The sequence below is a fragment of the Macaca nemestrina genome, chromosome X, assembly GCF_043159975.1.
Source record: "Macaca nemestrina isolate mMacNem1 chromosome X, mMacNem.hap1, whole genome shotgun sequence".
Taxonomy (NCBI): domain Eukaryota; kingdom Metazoa; phylum Chordata; class Mammalia; order Primates; family Cercopithecidae; genus Macaca; species Macaca nemestrina.
The window spans coordinates 81,109,628-81,117,612 of record NC_092145.1 but is presented as its reverse complement, the minus strand read 5'-3'; the positions used below and the strand labels follow the sequence as shown (position 1 = coordinate 81,117,612).

At 38.5% G+C, this 7,985-nt stretch overlaps 1 pseudogene; it reads left to right on the top strand.

The window, feature by feature from the left end:
• The first annotated feature begins 1,219 nt into the window (after positions 1–1,219).
• LOC112429380 (signal transducer CD24-like) lies at positions 1,220–1,455 on the top strand (annotated as a pseudogene).
• Positions 1,456–7,985: the final 6,530 nt, after the last annotated feature.

The following is a 7,985-nucleotide window of genomic DNA, read 5'->3' as shown; positions in this document are numbered from 1 at the left end:
GCAAATCAAAACCACAATGAGACACCATATCACATTAGTTAGAATGGCAATTATTAAAAAGTCAGGAAACAACAGGTGCTGGAGAGAATGTGGAGAAATAGGAACACCTTTATACTGTTTGTGGGAGTGTAAATTAGTTCAACCATTGTGAAAGACAGTGTGGTGATTCTTCAAGGATCTAGAACCAGATATACCATTTGATCCAGCAATCCCATTACTGGATATATACCCAAAGGACTATAAATCATTCTACTATAAGGACTCATGCACATGTATGTTTATTGTGGCATTGTTCACAATAGCAAAGACTTGGAACCAACCCAAATGTTCATTAATGATAGACTGGATAATGAAAATGTGGCACATATAGACCATGGAATACTATGCAGCCATACAAATGGATGAGTTCATGTCCTTTTCAGGGACATGGGCAAAGCTGGAAATCATCTTTCTCAGCAAACTAGCACAAAATATAAAATCAAACACTGCATGTTCTCACTCATAAGTGGAAGTTGAAAAACTAGAACACGTGGACACAAGAAGAGGAGCATCACACACCAGGGCCTGTCTTGGGGTGGGAGCCCAAGTGGGGGATAGCATGAGGAGAAATACTTAATGTAGATGATGGGTTGATGGGTGCAGCAAACCACCTTGGCACATGTACACCTATGTAACAAACCTACATGTTCTGCTGTTGTACCCCAGAACCTAAAGTGTAATAAAAAAAAAAAAATCATACTCAGTTAAAAGCAAAGTCATAAGAGAAGGAAGGGAAAAATAACCAAATGCAATAAATAGAAAAAGTTACAAATGCTATAGATTGCATTCAACTATATTAATATTCATTTTAAATGTGGGTGGTCAAACACTGTGGTTAAAAGACAGAGATTGTCAAAATGCATAAAACATAAAGGGATTGAGGAGTATATAACTCCCAACACAAAGCTGAAGTAACTATGCTAATTTAAGATGAAGCTTTTAGGACAGAAAAGATTATCAGATGTAAAGAAGAACATAGCAAGATAATAAAGGAGTCAATTCTCCAAGAAGACATAATAATTCCAAACATGTATTCATCTAACAAGAGAGCATCAAAATGCATGAGCCAAAACTGATTTTAAAAACCTGTTTGAGCCACCTTGCCTGCACCCGCCTAGAGCCAGCGGTTCTCCAAGCTCCCAGAATCCAGCGAGACGTGCCGCACACTAACGGAGGGGACATGGGAAGAGCAGTGGTGGCCAGGCTCGGGCTGGGGCTGTTGCTGCTGGCACTGCTCCTACCCATGCAGTTTTATTCTAATCAAACAGCTGTTGTAACCATTTCAAGTAACTCCTCCCAGAGTACTTCGGCTTCCCCAAATCCAGCTAATGCCACCACCAAGGCAGTGGTGGTGCCCTGCAGTCAACAGCTAGTTTCTTCGTGGTCTCACTCTCTCTTCTACATTTCTACTGTTAAGAGACTCAGGCCAAGAAACATCTGTACTTCCCCATCTTCCAAACCCAATCCAAATGGCTTCTGGAAGTCCAATGTGGCAAGGAAAAAACAGGTCTTCATAGAACCTACTAATTCTACATGTTTTATTGACACAGAAAATGTTGACAATCCCAAATTTGTTTAGTTTGAAGAACATGTTAGAGGTTTGACTAGATAATGGATGCCAATATTAAATCTGCTGGAGTTTCACTTACAAGATGAAGGAGAGGCAACATCCAAAATAGTTAACACATGGTTTCCTTGAATGTGGCTTAAGAAATATGGACATTTAATGTTACCTTAAAAATAAAAATAAAAATTTTGATTGTGGAATGGAGATTCAGTTTTCATTTGGTTCATTAATTCTATAAGTCCATAAAACAGGTAATATAAAAAGCTTCCATGATTCTATTTATATGTACATAAGGAGGAACTTCCAGATATTACTGTAAATCCTCAATGTACTGTTTCAACAGCACTAATTTTATGCTGATATACTCTAGACTAAGTTTTACATTCTTGGGTTATCACTGTTCTCTTGGGAACTGAGCTTACTCTCCTCTTGAGGCTTTGGATTTGACATTGCATTTGATCTTTTATTTAGTAATTGGCATGTGCCAGGAAAATAATGAATTAGAATCTACACCCAGGTCCAAGCATTCTGAGTAACTCTTGATTATCCATACAGAGTCAAACAGTAGGCATTTCCTATCACCTATTTCCATTCAACAAGAGCACTACATTCATTTAGCTAAACTGATTCCAAAGAGCAGAATTGCATTGACTGCGACTAATTTCAAAATGCTTTTTATTTCTGCATATGTTAAATATTCTTCACAATTAAAAAAATAATCTGTTTTGAAGGTAAAATTTAAAATCATGAAATTAAAAAGGCAAAAATGTAAAGGAGTCAAAACTATAAATCAAATATTTGGGAAGTGAAGACTGGAAGCTAATGTGCATTAAATTCACAGAAACTTCTATACTCTTTTTGTATGTACTTATTAAAAAAAACTATGGATCAGAATCTCCACATTTGGAACACTTTTTGTTATCAGTCAATATTTTTAGATAGTTAGAACCTGGTCCTAAGCCTAAAAGTGGCCTTGAGTCTACAATAAATTTTTTACAACTGCCTCAACACACAGAAACCTTTTAAAAAATAGACGCTCCCCAAAGTCTTTTGTTCGCATGGTCACACACTGATGCTTAGCTGTTCCAGTAGTCTAATATGGCCACAATAGTCTTGATGACCAAAGTCATTTTCTTCCACTGTTAGAAAACTACATGGGAACAAACAGATCGAACAGATCTGAAGCTACTGTGTGCATAAATGAACACTCTTTTGCTTCATTCCAGAATGCTGAACATCTATTTTGGATTGTATATTGTGTTTGTGTATTTATGCTTTCATTCATAGTAACTTCCTATGTTATGGAATTGATTTGCATTGAACACAAACTGTAAGTAAAAAGAAAGCAATGGCTGAAAGAATTTTAAAAAAAAGCTATCTGAAAAGATTAATAAATTGTTAAGCATCTAGCCAAGCTAACCAACAAATAAAGAATGAAGGTATGAATTAGCCATACCAGATATAATAGACGGTTCATCACTACTGATCCTGTGAACATTAAAAGGATAATAAAAGATACTGACAATAATCCTGTACCTTCAAATTTAATTGCTTAGGTAAAACGAATCAATCCCTTGAAAAACACAAACTACCCGAGGATCTGGCAAGATGGCCGATAAGGAACAGCTCCAGTCTGCAGCTCCCAGCGAGACCAACACAGAAGGCACGTGATTTCTGCATTTTCAACTGCATTTTCAACTGAACCCAGTTCATCTCATTGGAACTGGTTAGACAGTGGGTGCAGCCCACTGAGGGTGAGCAGAAGCAGGGTGGGGCATTGCCTCACCTGGGAAGTGCAAGGAGCCAGGGAACTCCCTCCCCAAACCAAGGGAAACCATGAGGGACTGTACTATCCAGTCCGGATACTACTCTTTTCCCACAGTTTTTGCAATATGCAGATGAGGATATTTCCTTGTGTGCCTACATCACCAGGGTCCTAGGTTTCATGCACAAAACTAGGTAGCTGTTTGGGCAGACACTGAGCTAGCTGCAGGAGTTTATTTTCATACCAAAGTGGTGCCTGGAACCCCAGGGAGACAGATCCATTCACTCCCCTGGAAAGAAGGTTGAAGCCAGAAAGTCAAGTGATCTCACTCACCGGGTTCTGCTCCCATGGAGCCCAGCAAGCTAAGAACTATTGGCTTGAAATTCTCACTGCCAGCACAGCAGTCAGAAGTCGACCTGTGATGATCAAACTTGGTGGGGGAAGGTGCGTCTGCCATTACTGAGGCTTTAGTACATGGCTTTCCCCTGACAGTGCTAAGGAGGCTGGGAGGTTTGGGCTGGGCATGGCAAAGCAGCTGCGACCAGACTGCTTCTCTAGATTTCTCTTGACTGGGGAGAGCATCTCTGAAGGAAACATTAACAAAATAGATAAACAGATAGATAAACTAATAAAGAAGAAAGGAGAGAAGAATCAAATATACGAAATAAAAAACGGTAAAGGGGATATCACCACTGATCCCATAGAAATACAAACTACCATCAGGAAATACTATAAACACCTCTACACACATAAATTACAAAATCTAGAAGAAATGGATAAATTCCTGGACACATATAGCCTCCCAAGAATAAACTAGAAAGAAGTCGAATCCCTGAATAGACCAGTAACAAGTCCTGAAATTGAGGCAGTAATTAATAGCCTACCAACGAAAAAAAGCCCAGGACTGGAAGGATTCACACCCTAATTCTACCAGAGGTACAAAGAGGAGCTGGTACCATTCCTTCCGAAACTATTCCAAACAATAGAGAGTGACTCCTCCCTAACTCATTTTATGAGGCCACCATCATCCTGATACCAAAATCTGGCATAGACACAACTAAAAAAGAAAATTTCAGGCAAATATCCCTGATGAACATCAATGTGAAATCCTCAATAAAATACTGGCAAACTGAATCCAGCAGCACATCAAAAAGCTTATCAACCATGAGAAAGTCATCTTCATCTGTGGGATTCAAGACTGGTTCAACATACGCAAATCAATAAACATAATCCATCACATAAACAGAAGCGATGACAAAAACCACATGATTATCTTAATAGATGCAGAAAGGCCTTAGATAAAATTCAACACCTCTTCATGCTAAAAACTCTCAATAAACTAGGCATTGATGAAACATATCTCAAAATAATAAGAGCTATTTATGACAAATGCACAGCCTATATCATACTGAATGGTCAAAAACTGGAAGCATTCCCTTTGAAAACCGGCACAAGACAAGGATGTGCTCTCACCACTCCTACTCAACATAGTATCGGAAGTTCTGGCCGGGGCAAACAGGCAAGAGAAAGAAATAAAGCGTATTCAAATAGGAAGAGAGGAAGTCAAATTGCCTCTGTTTGCAGATGACATTATTGTATATTTAGAAAACTCCACCCTCTCAGCCCCAAATCTCCTTAAGCTGATAAGCAACTTCAGCAAAGTCTCAGGAGACAAAATCAATGTGCAAAAATCACAAGTATTCCTATACATAAATAATATACAAACAGACAGCCAAATCAAGAGTGCATTCCCATTCACAATTGCTACAAAGAGAATAAAATACCTAGGAATACAACTTACAAGGGACAATAAGAACCTCTTCAAAGAGAACTAAAAACCACTGCTCAAGGAAATAAGAGAGGACATAAACAAATGGAAGAATATTCCATGCTCATGGATAGGAAGAATCGAGATCGTGAAAATGGCCCTACTATCCAAAGCAATTTATAGATTCAATGCTCTTCCCATCAAGCTACCACTGACTTTTCTCACAGAATTAGGGAAAACTACTTTAAATTTTGTATGGAACCAAAGAAGAGCCCATATAGCCAAGACAATCCTAAGCAAAAAGAACAAAGCTGGAGGCATCATGCTACCTGACTTCAAACTATACTACGAGGCTACAGTAACCAAAACAGCATAGTACTGGTACCAAAACAGATATATAGACCAATGAAACAGAACAGAGACCCCAAAAATAACATCCCACATCTACAACCATCTGATCTTTGACAAACCTAACAGAAACAAGGAATGGGGAAATGATTCCCTATTTAATAAATGGTGCTGGAAAACTGGCTAGCCATATGCAGAAAACAGAAACTGGACACCTTTTTCACACCTTATACAAAAATCAACTCAAGGTGGATTAAAGACTTAAACCTAAAACCTAAAACCATAAAAACCCTGGAAGAAACCTAGGCAGTACCATTCAGGACATAGGCATGGGTGAACACTTCATGACTAAAACCCCAAAACCAATTTCAACAAAAGTCAAAATTGACAAATGGATCCAATTAAGCCAAAGAGCTTCTGCACAGCAAAAGAAACTATCATCAGCATCAACAGGCACCCTACAGAATGGGAGAAAATTTTTGCAATCTATCCATCTGACAAAGGGCTAATATCCAGAATCTACATGGAACTTACACACATTTACAAGGAAAAAACAACCCCATCAAAAAGTGGGCAAAGAATACAAAAGGACGCTTCTCAAAAGAAGGCATTTATGTGGTCAACAAACATGAGAAAAAGCTCATCATCACTGATCATTAGAGAAATGCAAATCAAAACCACAATGAGATACTATCTCACGTCAGTTAGAATGGTGACGATTAAAAGGTCAAAAAACAACAGATGCTGGCGAGGCTGTGGAGAAATAGGAATGCTTCTACACTGTTGGTGGGAGTGTAAATTAGTTCCACCATTGGGGAAGACAATGTGGTGACTCCTCAAGGATCTACAACCAGAAATACCATTTGACCCCTTTATCCCATTACTGGGTATACACCCAAAGGATTATAAATCATTCTATTATAAAGAAACATGCATATGTATGTTTATTGCAGCACTATTTACAAAGACTTGGAATCAATCCAAATGCCCATAACTGATAGACTGGATAAATAAAATGTGGCATATATACACCATGGAATACTGTGCAGCCACAAAAAAGAATGAGTTCATGTTTTGTAAGGACATGGATGAAGTTGGAAACCATCATTCTCAGAAAACTAACAAGGGAACAGAGAATCAAACACCACATGTTCTCATCCATAAGTAGGAGTTGAATAATGAGAACACACGAACACAGGGAGCGGAACATCATACACTGGGGCCTGTCAGGGGATAAGGAGCAAGGGGCAGGAGAGTATTAGGACAAACACTTAATGCATGTGGGGTTTAAAACCTAGATGACAGGTTGAAAGGTGCAGCAATCCACCATGGTACATCTATACATATGCAATAAACGTGCATATTTTACACATGTATCTCAGAACTTAAAGTAAAAATAAATAAATAAATCAAAGACATAAATGTCAAACCAAAAAACATTAAAAATCCTAAAAGAAAACCTAGTCTATGTCATTCAGGACATAGGCATGGGCAAAAACTTCATGACTAAAACATCAAAAGCAGTTGCAACAAAAGCCAAAATTGACAAATGGGAACTAATTAAATTAAAGAGCTTCTGCACAGTAAAAGAAACTATCATCAGAGTGAATATGCAACCTACAGAATGGGAGAAAATTTTGTAACCTATCCATCTGACAAAGGCCTAGTATCCAGAATCTAGAAGGAACTTAAACAAATTTACCAGAAAAAAAAAAACGCAGACAACCTTATCAAAAAGTGGGCAAAGGATATGAACAGACACTTCTCAAAAGAAGACATTATGTGGCCAACAAACATATGAAAAAAAGCTCATCATCACTGGTCATTAGAGAAATGCAAATCAAAACCACAGTGAGATACCATCTCATGCCAGTTAGAATTGCTATCATTAAAAAGTCAGGAAACAACTGATGCTGGTGAGAATGTGGAGAAATAGGAACGCTGTTACACTGTTGGTGGGAGTGTAAATTAGTTCAATCATTGTGGAAGACAGTGTGGCAATTCCTCAAGGACCTACAACCAGAAATACCATTTGACCCAGCAATCCCATTACTGGGTATATACCCAAAGGATTATAAATCACTCTACTATGAAGACACATGCACATTGTTTGTTTATTGCAGCACTATTTACAATAGCAAAGATTTGGATCCAAATCAAATACCCATCAATGGTAGGCTGGATAAAGAAAATCTGTCACACATACACCATGGAATACTATGCAGCCACAAAGAAGAATGGGTTCATGTCCTTTGTGGGAACATGGATGAAGCTGGAAGCCATCATTCTCAACAAACTAGCACAGGAACAGAAAACTAAACATCACATGTTCTCACTCATAAGTGGGAGCTGAATAATGAGAACACATGGACACAGGGAGGGGAACATCACACACCAGTGCCTGTCGGCAGGTGGGGGGCAGGGGATGGGAGAGCATTAGGACAAATACCTAATTCATTCAGGGCTTAAAACCTAGATGATGGGTTGATAGGTGCAGC